This window comes from Phyllostomus hastatus, unplaced genomic scaffold, assembly GCF_019186645.2.
Source record: "Phyllostomus hastatus isolate PE091 unplaced genomic scaffold, TTU_PhHast_1.1 phas_scaffold_46, whole genome shotgun sequence".
NCBI classification, from domain to species: Eukaryota; Metazoa; Chordata; class Mammalia; order Chiroptera; family Phyllostomidae; genus Phyllostomus; species Phyllostomus hastatus.
In genome coordinates, this window is record NW_025334032.1 from 1,379,296 (window position 1) to 1,392,541 (window position 13,246).

Consider the following 13,246-nt stretch of genomic DNA (forward strand, 5'->3'; position numbering starts at 1 on the left):
TGTCATTTCCTATACTGTACTTTAGGTCCCCATGATTATTTGGTAACTGCCTATTTGTAGCTCTTAATCTCACCTCTCCAGCCAATCCCTCACACCCCCTCCCATCTGGCAACCATCAAAATGCTCTCCTTATCCATGATTCTGTCTCTGTTCTTCTTAGTTTGTTTTTTTTATTCAATTGTTGATAGATATGTATTTATTGACCCTTTATTGTTCATAATTTTGATTTTTTTCTTTATAAAAGTCCCCTTAGCATTTCATATAATAAGGGCTTGGTGATGATGAATTCCTTTAGGTTTTTTCTTGTCTGGGAAGGTCTTTATTTGCTCTTTGATTCTGAGTGATAGCTTTGCTGGATAGAGCAATCTAGGCTATAGGTTCTCACTTTTCATGATTTTGAATGTTTCTTGACAATTCCTTCTAGCCTGCAGAGTTTCCTTTGAGAAATCAGCTGACAGTCTTATGAGAACTTGCCTATAGGTAAATAACTGCTTTCTCTTGCTGCTTTTAAGTTTCTGTCTTTATCTTTGACCTTTGGCATTTTAATTATAATGTGTCTTGGAGTGGGCCTCTTTGCATCCATCTTGTTTGGGACTCTCTGTGCTTCCTGGACTTGCATGTCTATTTCTTTCACCAAAATGGGGAAGTCTTCTTTCATTTTTTTTTCAAATAGATTTCCAATTTCTTGCTCTGCTTCTTTTTCCTTCTGGCACGTCTGCACTGTGAATGTTGGAATGCCTGAGGTTGTCCCAGAAGCTTACTTATACTATCATCACTCTTTTGGATCCTTTTTTTTCTTTTGTCCTCTTGTTCTGATTGGTTGTTTTTGCTTCCTTATATTCCGAATAATTGATTTGTTTCTCAGCTTCATCCACTCTATCATTGTTTCCCTGTAAATTGTCCTTCATTTCTATCCTTTATTTCTGGCTGGATATTTTCTATATTGTTAAGGTCCTCACTGTTTTCTTTGATTATCATTATCACTGGTATTTTGAACTCTGCATCTGATAAATTGCTTATCTCCATTTTGTTTAGTACTTTTCCTGGAATATTGATGTGTTGTTTCATGTTTCTTTGTCTCCTCATTTTGACAGCCTCACAGTGTTTTTCTCTATGTATCAGGTATTGGTGTCATGACTCTTGGTCTTGGTAGCATGGCCTAATGTAGTAGGTGTCCTGCAGGGTCCAGTGGTACAGCTTCCCTTATCACCTAAGCTGGTTATTTGAGATGTACCCTTCAGGTGGGCTGAGTACATCCTCCTCTTGCAGTTGAGTCTTCTGCCTCAACTGCAAGGTTGCCTTTGGCAGGTCAATGGGAGGGATTTACCTAGTCCAGTCAGTTGCAAGGATTGGCTGTGACCACTGACCACCATCCTCCACACTCCGTGGAGTATTGGCTGTATAGAGGCAGGGTGGTGGCGCTACAGTGGGGTCTGTAGCTGTCCACTGGTTGCACAGGCACTGGGGTTTCCCAGGCAGTGCAGGCCAATGTCATCCCCCACCTGTGCTCTGCCAGGGGCCACCCTGCTTGAGCAATCTGAGATGGCTGCTTCTTGTGCTGAGCCTGGAGGTTCCCAGATAAAGCCAAACTGTGAAGCTAGGCTGGCTGCTTTTAATCCTGGCCCTATGGCCACTTAGCAAAAGGTATGAAGGTTGGAGGCTCTCTGAGGCTGGCTATTGCTTGCTTGAGAGGATTTAGGTGGTTATGAAGCATGAGCCAAGACCAGTCATTCATATGGGAAAGCCACTGTTAACAGCTAGTTTGGGCTCATAAGATGGGTGGGACAGAGTCTCAGGGGATATCCAGGGCAGGGCAAACAGTTGGCCAGGTTGATGGAATCTCAGATATGGCACTTGCCTGCTGGCTCTGTTGCTCTGTGGGAGCAGGGTTCAGAAAAGGGACAATGTCCTCTGTCCACCTTTCTGTATGGCAGAAAGCTGTCCTCCAGCTCTTGCCTTGATGCCAGACACTTCAGTTCCTTCATATATGCCACTGGTACCTTTCAAGCTGCTACCCTGGTGCTTGAGCTCAGAAGGAGTAAATCTAATTAAGTCCATATTAAGAGAATTTTTTTTTAAAGACTAAATGTGTTTGCCCATTTCTCCATGGGTGATTTATTGGGTTGGCCAAAAAGTCCATTTAGTATTTTCTGTAAAATAAAATACATGATTTTCATTTTGACCAATACCTTTATGATTTGGTATTTTTAGTATGTTGGCTATCTCTGATGTGGTAATAACATTGACTGTTCTCAAGTAATGTCTTGATTTCATCACTTATCAAATCCAACTGGCCTACCTGACCATGAAGCACTGTCCAGCAAGAAATCTTCACAAACCAATTTTGACACATTCAAACAGTCACAGAATCTTCTCCATACACTGCACAAATCTTTTTTTGTGTTTCAGTTGCAATTTTACTTTTCTTGAAAAAATAGAGCATAATATCCCTAAAATGTTGCAGATTTTCTTCCATCTTCAATACTAAAATGGCTATATAAAAATTCACCAATTTTGGTAAGTTTTTTTTAAATGCTAATATAACAACATCATAATATATAATCTAGCAAAATTGTTGAGTGAAGACAACTATGCACTACTAGAACCATAAACAAACTTTTTGGCCTACCCATTAGAGGTGTAACTGCGCCCACCACACTGAGTGTTCAGCATCACCAGATCTCGCCTCAAGCGACTTTCATTGGATTGAAAAAGTCCTCAAAGGGAAATATGTTGCCAATGTGGAAGAGGTGAAACAAAAAATGGCAGAAGCACTAAAACGCATCAAAACTGATAAGTTCAAAAACTGGTTTGAGCAGTGGGAAAAAAGTCTTGATAGGTGTATTCCATTAAATGGAAAATACTTTGAAAGTGACTGAAGTTTAAACATGTAAAAATAAATGAACAATTTTTATTAATAAACTCTGTTTTGGGGGGTGGTCCCCCTCATACAGAAGGCAACTGATTGATATTTCTTGCTCACATTGATTTTCTTTCTCACTCCGTCCCTCCTTCTCTCTCCTTTTCTCTCTCCCTCCCTTCCTCTCCCTCTAAAAATCAATAAACATTTCCTCAGGTGAGGATTAAAACAATAGCTATGCTATAGGACACAGATTAGAAACATCTTTAAACCAGATATTATTAAACCTTGTCCTTTTTGTCTTTATTATATTACTTCTAGTTGAGTAGTTGTTTCTGAAGGGTAGAAATCCTAAGCATACCTATTTGTAGCACAATGTCTCAAATATATGATAGTAAACAAGTACAAAACAGTCTTAAAAAACGGTACCTTGTTTGTAATATATACTCAATATCAGTTTATTTCAATTATAAAATAGCCTTCATATTCAATATATAACAAATATTTACCACTTTATATACTTTAAAATTTTAACCTGGACATTATAAGAATACATACAAGTGGCCCTGGCTGGTGTAGCTCAGTGGATTGAGTGCGGGCTGAGAACCAAAGGGTTACTGGTCCAATTCCCAGTCAGAGCACGTGCCTGGGTTGTGGGCCAGGTCCTCAATAGGGGGTACATGACAGGTGACCACACAATGATATTTCTCTCCTTCTCTTTCTCCTTCCCCTCCCTCCTCTCTAAAAATAAATAAATAAAATCTTTGAGGGAAAAAAAGAATACATACAAGTGATTCTCAAATTTGTTCAGGTTACACAGCAACTGGTGATCCTCTCTCTCTCTCTCTGTTTAGTACCATTCAGTCCCATCAAATATTTTTCAATGCCAGTTAACTGTGCTGAAGACAGAAAACAAGAACAGACTTAGTCCCAGATATTAGGAAACTCTCAAAACCAGGAAATATATCTCTATGTATGTATGCATGTATATCCACTACCTCAGCCACACATCAACACACAAATAAAAGGCTGTTTATGTATATATTAGTTTTATATTGCTACCGTAAAAAATACCCACCCTAACCTTAGTGGCTTGAAACAACAGAAATTTATCATCTTACAGATCTGAAGGTTAGAATTCTAAAATGGGTCTTAATGGGATAAAATCAAAGTATAGGAAGAGCTGCATTCCTTTCTGGAGACTCTCGGGGAGATGTTTTTTTCTTGCCTTCTAGAATCTGCCCTCATTTCTTGGCTCATGGTCTGCTTCTACCTTTAAAGCTAGCAATAGGTGATTGAGTGTTTCTCATATCTTAGCACTCAATTGACTCTTCTGTTTCCCTCTTTCACATTTAGAAGAATCTTGTAATTATAATCAGCCTGCTCAGATGACCTGAGATAATCTATTTTTAGTCATCTGAGTAGAAACCTTAATTTTATCTGCAACCTTTACCATGTAACATAACATATTCATAGATCCTGGGACATGGACATCTTTGGGAGGACCAATATTCTGTTACTATATATGAACAGTTTTTCCTCTGTTTTTCTTCAGGAATTCCATCAACCCTATCATCTATCTCTGAAATTATGCAAACTGTTCACCTGTGTGCAAGATTCTAGGGAAAGGATTTATAACTTCCAAAAATTTTCAAAGTTTCATAATCACTGGATGAGTTCATAGACTACCAATATTCCTTAGAAGCATAGTTTGGTGGTATCAATAGTTCCAAATTTTATATTGGCCTTTTACCTGTATATTTTTAGCTTTGATTAGAAAACATTAACATGGGTTGAGAGTTTTTGCTTAAGTATATTTTACTCTCTGTGTTTTTAGAAGTAGCAGTAATCATGCTACACTTATGTGTTACACTTATAAACATTTTTCCATGTTGGTATGCATCATTTTGTGATGGTGCTAACAGTAAGTGCAGTAGATATTCCACAATTTACTTCATAATCTTCCTGACCTGACCAGTGTGGCTCAGTTGGTTGGATGTCATCATCCTGCAAAGCAAAAGGTTGACAGCTCATCCTGGTCAGTGTGTGTATGAGAGGCAATGTATCAATGTCACATCAATGTTTCTCTCCCTCATAAATAAAATATTTAAAATAATAATAATCTTCCTCTTAGACATTTGATTCTTCTATCCCTAATTTTTTACTATTATATTTAATCTTGAATGAGGATCTTGTATAGATTCCCCCCCCCCTATATTTTGGATTTATTTCACCTAGACTAGATTCCTGAAATTAGAGTTTCTGGCAGAAAATATATGAATATCTTTTTCTGGTTGGGGGGGGGACACTACAGTTGTTATTATTATCAAGTATTCTTACTATTATTATCATATATTCTATCAACAATATATTATCTCTACATAAAACCCAACTAAAACATTTCTTTCAGTTCAAAAACAAGGAAATGTTTGTTTTTCTTGAAGAAAAAGCATATTTTCCCTCACAAACAACAGGGAACAGGGAACCAATGATATCTTTTAATATATTTTATTGATTATGCTATTATTACAGTTGTCCCATTTTCCCCCTTTATTCCCCTCCACTCTGCTTACCCCCTCTCAACCACATTCCCCTGCTTCAATTCATGTCCATGGGTCATATATATAAGTTCTTTGGTTTCTACATTTCCTATACTATTCTTAACCTCCCCTTGTCTATTTTGTACCTACCATTTATGCTACTTATTCTCTGTACCTTTTCCTCCTCTCTCTCCTTTCCCCTACTCCACTGATAACCCTCCATGTGGTCTTCATTTCTGTGATTCTGTTTCTTTTCTAGTTGTTTCCTTAATTTGTTTTTGTTTTTGTTAAGTTTGGTTATTAATAACTATGAGTTTGTTGTCATTTTACTGTTCATATTTTTTATCTTCTTTTTCTTAGATAAGTTTTTAACATTTCATATGATAAGGGCTTGGTGATGATGAACTCCTTTAACTTGACCTTATCTGGGAAGCACTTTATCTGACCTTCCATTCTAATGATAGCTTTGCTGGATAGAATAACCTTGGATGTAAGTCCCTGCTTTTCATGACTTCAAATACTTCCTTCCAGTGCCTTCTTACCTTCAAGGTTTCTTTTGAGAAATCAGCTGACAGTCTTATGGGAACTCCTTTGTAGATAACTGTCTCCCTTTCTCTTGTGGCTTTTAAGATTCTCTCCTTATCTTTAATCTTGGGTAACTTAATGATGATTTGTCTTGGCGTGTTCCTCCTTCATTCCAACTTCTGTGGGACTCTGAGCTTCCCAGACTTCCTGGAAGTCTATTTCCTTTGCCAGATTGGGGAAGTTCTCCTTCATTATTTGTTCAAATAAGTTTTCAATTTCTTGTTCTTCCTCTTCTCCTTCTGGTCCCCTATAAGTCAGATGTTGAAATGTCTCAAGATATCCTGGAGGTTCCTAAGCCTCTCCTCATTTTTTTGAATTCTTGCTTCTTTATTCTGTTCTGGTTGAATGCTTATTTCTTTCTTCTGGTCCATACCATTGATTTGAGTCCCGGTTTCCTTCCCATCACTGTTGGTTCACTGCACATTTTCCTTTATTTCACTTAGCATAGCCTTCATTTTTTCATCTAATTTGCGACCATATTCAACCAATTCTGTGAGCATCCTGATTACCAGTGTTTTGAACTGTGCATCTGATAGGTTGGCTATCTCTTCCTTGCTTAGTTGTCTTTTTTCTGGAGCTTTGAACTGATTTTCCATTTGGGCCATTTTTTTTTTTTTTTTTTTTTTGGTCTCGGTGTGCCTGTTACATAGTAAGGGAAAGAGCCATAGGTGTTCACCAGGGTGTGGCAACCCCTTTTGCTGTGTTGTGACACTGTATGTGGGGGAGTGATTCAAGAGAGAACAAAGCTACTTGCTCCACTCTCTACTGGTTTTCAGTCACTTCCTCAGCTACCCACAATCAAATTGAGCCCTTCTGGTGCTGATTCCCAGGTGAGTGGGCTTGTGTACATTCTAGGACCCCATTGGTCTCTCCAGTGAACTCTCCTGTGAGGCTGGGAGTTTCTTCCACTGCCATCTCAACCCCCACAGGTGTTTTCAATCAGAGGTTTGAGGTTTATCTCTCTGAGCTGGAACACTGCGTTGTGCATTTTGTCTCACTTTCCAGTTGTTTCTCCCAGTTTATCTGCACGTGAATGTGGGACTGCCCAGCCTGCAATCTGCCACTTTGTCAAGTCCGCCATCCACCTCCTTGCCCACCAGCTGCAGCCTTGCCCACCCTGGCCCTTCAGCCACCACCTGGCTGCCAGTGTCAACCCCTCCTACCAGTCTGAATGTTTCTTCTTTAACGCCTTGGTTGTCGGACTTCCATACAGTTCAATTTTCTGTCAGTTGTGGTTGTTTTTTGCTTTTAAATTTGTTGCCCTTCTTTTGATAGCTCAGGGCACAGTGTGTCTACCTATGCCTCCATCTTGGCCAGAAGTCCCAATTGTGATATGAATATCTTTACAACCCTATTTTATATATCATTAAATTACTTTCCAAAAAAAGGCTATTTTAATTTACATTGACACTAGCCTTTACTTATTCATGCCATTAATGTGAAGGGAGTGTTTTTCTTCATGTCTCTAGTATTTTCTAACCTGTCCTCCAGTATCCTTCTTGAAGTATTTCTGAAATACAAACCTGATCACATCACTCACTGGTTTAAGATTTTTCAACTGTATCAAAATAAGGGTGACACGCAAGGCCCTTCATGGTTTAACCTCTATCCTCTTGATCAGGCTAATCTTTTTCACCTGTAAATGTACTAGGCAACCAATTACATTAACTACCTGAATTTTCTTGAACCTCTTTGTTTTCTTTCACTCCAGTGATTCTGCTTTAAGTGCTTTCTATGGCCTATTTCTACCCTCTCTTTTACACTGGGAACACTCCAGTCTTTTAAGGCTCCACTAAGGTCTTCTTCAAGAAAGCTCTATCAAGCTGTCCTTTAAGACACAGCTCAACTATAACTTCCTCCTGAAAAGTTTCCCTGAGCCACTTACTACTAACCTAGGTTAAACACTGTTCCTCTATATTCATCAAACTACAATTTTTAATTTTTTAAAAAGGTTTTATTTATTTATTTTTAGAAAGGGGAAGGAAGGGAGATACAGAGGGAGAGAAACACCAATGTATGGTTGCTTCTCATGTGCCCTCCACTGGGGGCCTGGTCTGGAACCCAGTCATGTGCCCTGACTAGGAACCAAAGAAGCCACCCTTTGGTTTGCAGGCCAGCATTCAATCCACTGAGCCACACCAGCCCAGACCAAACTACATTTTTTCAAAAAAATTTGTTTCTTCTATTAAACTTTCAGATCATTGCTAACAGAGACTACATTCTTTTCATCTCTATTTATCCAATTCTGATATGGTAAGTGTTTGATGAATTCTGTGTGCCAGTACACATCAAACTCTTCAAAACACACATACATTTTGGGAGCTGCTATTCCCACATCTGGGCAATCTTCCAATAAATAAGCAAATAGATGAGAAAGTCAATTAGGAAAAGTATGCATAAAGTGTTCTGTTCAGAACTATTTTTCCAAAACCAAAATATTGGAAACAATCTAAATGCCAGTAATAGATGAATCATAGGATCAGCTAAATAATATGTAATATGTAGCCCATCAATTTGGAATGAAGGTTGTTAAAAATGGTATACTAACTCAGACTCTTATGACATGTTAAGTTGAAAAAGACAAAGAAACTCTCACACTAAAACCCTATAAAATTAGATGTACAGACATGAACTAAAACAAACATAAAAATATATGAGTTGTTTGTGTGGACTATGATTTCACACATATTTCCTACTCTGCCTCTTAAGGTCCAAGAAGAAGACACTGAAGTATCAATGAGTACACCTAGCCTTGATCTCTAATACCATTCTCCACCAACAGGGCTCTTTAGAGACAAGGCTAATTCTAGGGTAGGGCAGGTAAGGATAAGATAAACATGGAATATCTTATTATAGCAAAAATTAGGAAGTGCTTAAAAACAGAAAAGATGTAGGCATGTCACAAGGACACAGGAGCTCTTAGCTAAATCTGGGACAATTTAAACATGAAAATAATTAAATATTTAGAGGTGAAAATTCATTATGTACATACCTTACCTTCAAGTGGTTCAAAAAGTGTATGTATGGAATATATAAATATACAGATTAAAGCACACATGAAAATAAAATACAGAAATGAAAAAACAAGAATTCATAGGTTAATACAGATAATACATACATACATACATATATACATACATAAGGCTGTTTGCAGTAGTATGTTGTGGGCCAACTGGTAAATGTGGAGGGAGTACTAGATTGGTTGGATCATTTTGTAACCATTATTGTAAAATTATATCAATGATAATGGATGCTCAATTTAAACAAAAAATTTTTTAAAGATTTTATTTATTTTTAGAGAGTGGGGAAGGTAGGGAGAGAGAGAGAGAGAGAAACATTGATGTGTGAGAGAAAGATCAATTGGGTGCCTCTTGCATATGCCCAACCAGGAACCAGGCCTGCAACCCAGACATTTGCCCTGAACAGAATAACCAAAGATGTTTCACTTTGTGCAGGAAACACACAAAAAATTGCTTATTAATTGCTAGGAAGAAAATAAGTATACAGTGGAAAATTCAAGCCACATATGGATGAGGTGATCAAAATAAACATCATCAATCCATCAATCACAGATGGATTTCACATGCTTCCAGAAGTGATATCCTGAGTAGAACACATATCACCTATGCAGTGATCCAGTTCAAATGTATAACCTCAGTCTAATCATATGGAAACATCAGACAACAACAAATAAGAAATATCCTATTAAAAATGAGGGTGGGGAGACAAGCTGCATTTTTCAAAAATGTTGAGGTAATTAAAGATTCTTTAAAAAGGATATGAAAATGTTCCAAAATAAAGGATATTAAAGAGTCAGGACAACTAAATGTAGTACCTGACCCTACCAGGGGTATTCAACCTGTCGCCTGTGGGCCACATGTGACCCAGGATGGCTATGAATGTTGCCCAACACAAAATCATAAATATATTTAAAACTCCCTTTTTTTGTGCTCATCATTTTTTGTTAGTGTTTGTGTATTTAATGTGTGGAGCAAGATAACTCTTCCAGTGTGGCTCAGAGATGCCAAATGGTTGGACACCCCTGACTGAATCTGTCCTACAGATGAAAATGCTACAAGGATCAACCGACAAAACTGGAATATGATGGTAGATTAAAGTATTATTTCAATGTCAATTTATAAAGTGTGTAAGAAATACACCCTCAAGTATTTAGGAGTGAAGGATATGTGTTAAACTCAACTCAAATGGTTCAGAAAACAAATTGTATATAACATACATAACTGTGAAAAGACAGAGACAGATGCTGCATAAAAGGAAGCAAATGATATGGGTGTTCTCTGAACTATTTTTCCCACTTTTGTAAGTTTGAAATAATTTCCAAATAAAGTTTTTTTATTAAGTTGAAGAAATAAGAAAACAGGAAAATAAAAGGTACCTATGTAGATAAGTTAAAAAAACAACTATTTTCAAGTTATTTTTCAAAAGGTTTTCTTCTTTGAGTCTTCATTCTTTCTTAAAAGATGCAAAGATCTACAGCTTTCATAATTTTATCTAATTAAGTTAATATGTTGAAGCCAACATCCCATCAGTTGTAGGTTACTTCCTATTAGTAGGAATGATAAAATAAGCATTGAAAGTACAAGACCTCTGTCCTTCACACTATCCTTATTTACTATTTGTTAACTAGTGATGGCATTCCAGTTTCACAAGTAAAACCTCAGATTTTAAATTATGACTTCAGCTCTACTCTTATGACAAGAGTATATAGAGACACAAACTTTGTGGGTGAAAAAGTGGAGAAAGGATGATTAACTCTTCACTGTATTCAAGATGAAAGAAAGTTGAAATCTGCTCTAATTTAGTTCCTAAATAATTGAGTTCTCTCTTTTCATAATGTACATCACTTTGTGGAGTATTAAAATTTGGGGAAGGTATCCTTTTCTCTTTTTTTAATTTTATTTAAATGGTTGTTGCAGTACAATTTTCTATCTTTTAATCCATCCCAACCCACCCACCCAACCCTCCCCTCCTCCCTCCCATTTCCACCCACCCCTAGTTTTTACCCATGTGTCCTTATACTAGTTCCTTTAAACCCTCCCCCTTTTCCCCTAAAATTACCCTGAAATTCCCTCTCCTCTACCCTCTGAACTCTGTCAGTCTGTTCTTTATTTCAGTGTCTTTGGTTATATTTTGCTTGTTTCTTTGTTTTGTTGTTTAGGTTCCTGTCAAAGATGAGATCATATGGTATTTGTCTTTCACTTCCTGGCTTATTTTGCTTAGCATAATACTTTCTACTTGCATCCATGCTGTTGCAAAGGGTAGGAGCTCTTTCTTTCTTTCTGCTGAATAGAATTCCATTGCATAAATGTACCATAGTTTTTTGATCCATTCATTTACTGATGGGCATCTAGGTTGCTTCCAACACTTGGCTATTGTAAATTGTGCTGCTATGAACATTGGGGTGCATTGGTTCTTTTAGATTGGTGTTTTAGGGTTCTTAGGATATAATGCTAGCAGTGGAATTGCTGGGTCCAAAGTCAGATCCATTTTTAGTTTTCTGAGAAAATTCCATAGTGTTTTCCATAGTGGTTGTACCAGTCTGCAATCCCACCAACAGTGTACTAGGGTCCCCTTTTCTCCACAACCTCTCCAACACTTGTTGTTTGTTACTTTGTTTATGATGGCCATTCTGACTGGTGTAAAGTGGTATCCCATTGTGATTTTAATTTGCATCTCTCTGATAACTAGTGATATTGAGCATCTTTTCATGTGTTTCTGGATTCTCTGTATGTCCTCCTTGGAGAAGTGTCTGTTCAAGTCCTTTGCCCATTTTTTAATTGGGTTGCTTGTCTTCTTAGAGTGGAGTCATGTAAGTTCTTTGTATATTTTGGAGATGCAACCCTTGTCTGAGGTATCATTGGCAAATATGTTTTCCCATACAGTTGGTTCTCTTTTTATTTTAATACTGTTTTCTTTAGCTGTGCAGAAGCTTTTTATTTTGATGAGATCCCATTTGTTTATTCTTTCCTTTATGTCCCTTGCTCTGGAGGATGCATCAGTAAAAATGTTGCTGCATGAAATATCTGAGATTTCCCTGCCCATGTTTTCCTCTAGGACTTTAATGGTGACATGACTTATATTTAAGTCTTTTATCCACCTTGAATTTATTTTTGTGTATGGTGTAAGTTGGTGCTTGAGTTTCATTTTTTTGCATGTAGCTGTCCAGTTTTCCCAACACCATTTGTTGAAGAAACTGTTTTTACTCCATTTTATGTTGCTGCCCCCTTTGTCAAATATTAATGGACCGTAGAGACTTGGGCTTATTTCTGGGCTCTCTGTCATGTTCCATTGGTCCATGTGCCTGTTTTTATGCCAGTACCAGGCTGTTTTGATTACAGTGGCCTTGTAATACAGTTTGGTATCAGGTATTGTGATCCCTCCTTCTTTGCTTTTCTTTCTCAAAATTGTAGCAGCTATTCGGGGAAGGTATTCTTACTAATGTTTTATCTGTGAATTTAATGGTCTGAAGTAAAAACCCTTTTTCTTTTTTACTTTAAAATTCAGCTCAGGAATTTGTATCCCCCTGTAGTCAAATAAATTTTTTCATTTGCAAAACATTATTTTTTCCAATTGGGTTTTTTGTTCAGGCATAGGAACCATGTTATTTGGTTTTGTTTTCTTCCATTTTAGTGAGTAAAGAAGGTTTAATGAAAGATTCTGGGTTTACTAAATAAGATTTGAAACAAAACAGGACTTAAATCTAAAACTAACATTCATAGAAACTTTAGTCTCTGCAAAATGTAGATAATAATTGCATCCACCTCATGTATTATCATGAGGATTCGAGGGGAAAATGCATACATACTTAGCACAGACATACTTAACATAGTACCGGACATAGAGTTGGTCCTCAATGTTATTATTTATCAACAACATCATCGATTTTATATAATTTTCTTGAAAGACTATACCAAAAGGGAGCTAGGTCAAAATTTACCAATTCATGAAGTTCAATACAATCTTGCAAATAAGTTCCCCAAATATATCATTTATTGAGACTTCCCCTAGCTGACTCCCCTCACAGGTACATTATATTTTTAATATACAGAAGGATATATAATTATCTCTGGATGATAGAAATTTGGATGGTTTTTACTTTATATATTTTAGACTGGCCTGATTATTTTCTTTAACTTTAATAATTAGAAAGAGGAATAACACCATTCCACTTCCATGTTATTGTTATGAAATGGTAAAACAAATTATCATCCTTTTTCTTCTGACAGAAATCATTACAATA

General features: G+C 37.0%; 1 long non-coding RNA gene across 1 annotated transcript in view; it reads right to left on the minus strand.

The window, feature by feature from the left end:
* LOC123807787 overlaps nt 1–13,246 on the minus strand; it is a 48,727-nt gene that overhangs the window by 33,662 nt on the left and 1,819 nt on the right. The window contains exon 2 of the long non-coding RNA XR_006783699.1: nt 3,649–3,759. This is a non-coding gene — a long non-coding RNA (uncharacterized LOC123807787). The remainder of the gene's footprint in view (nt 1–3,648; nt 3,760–13,246) is intronic.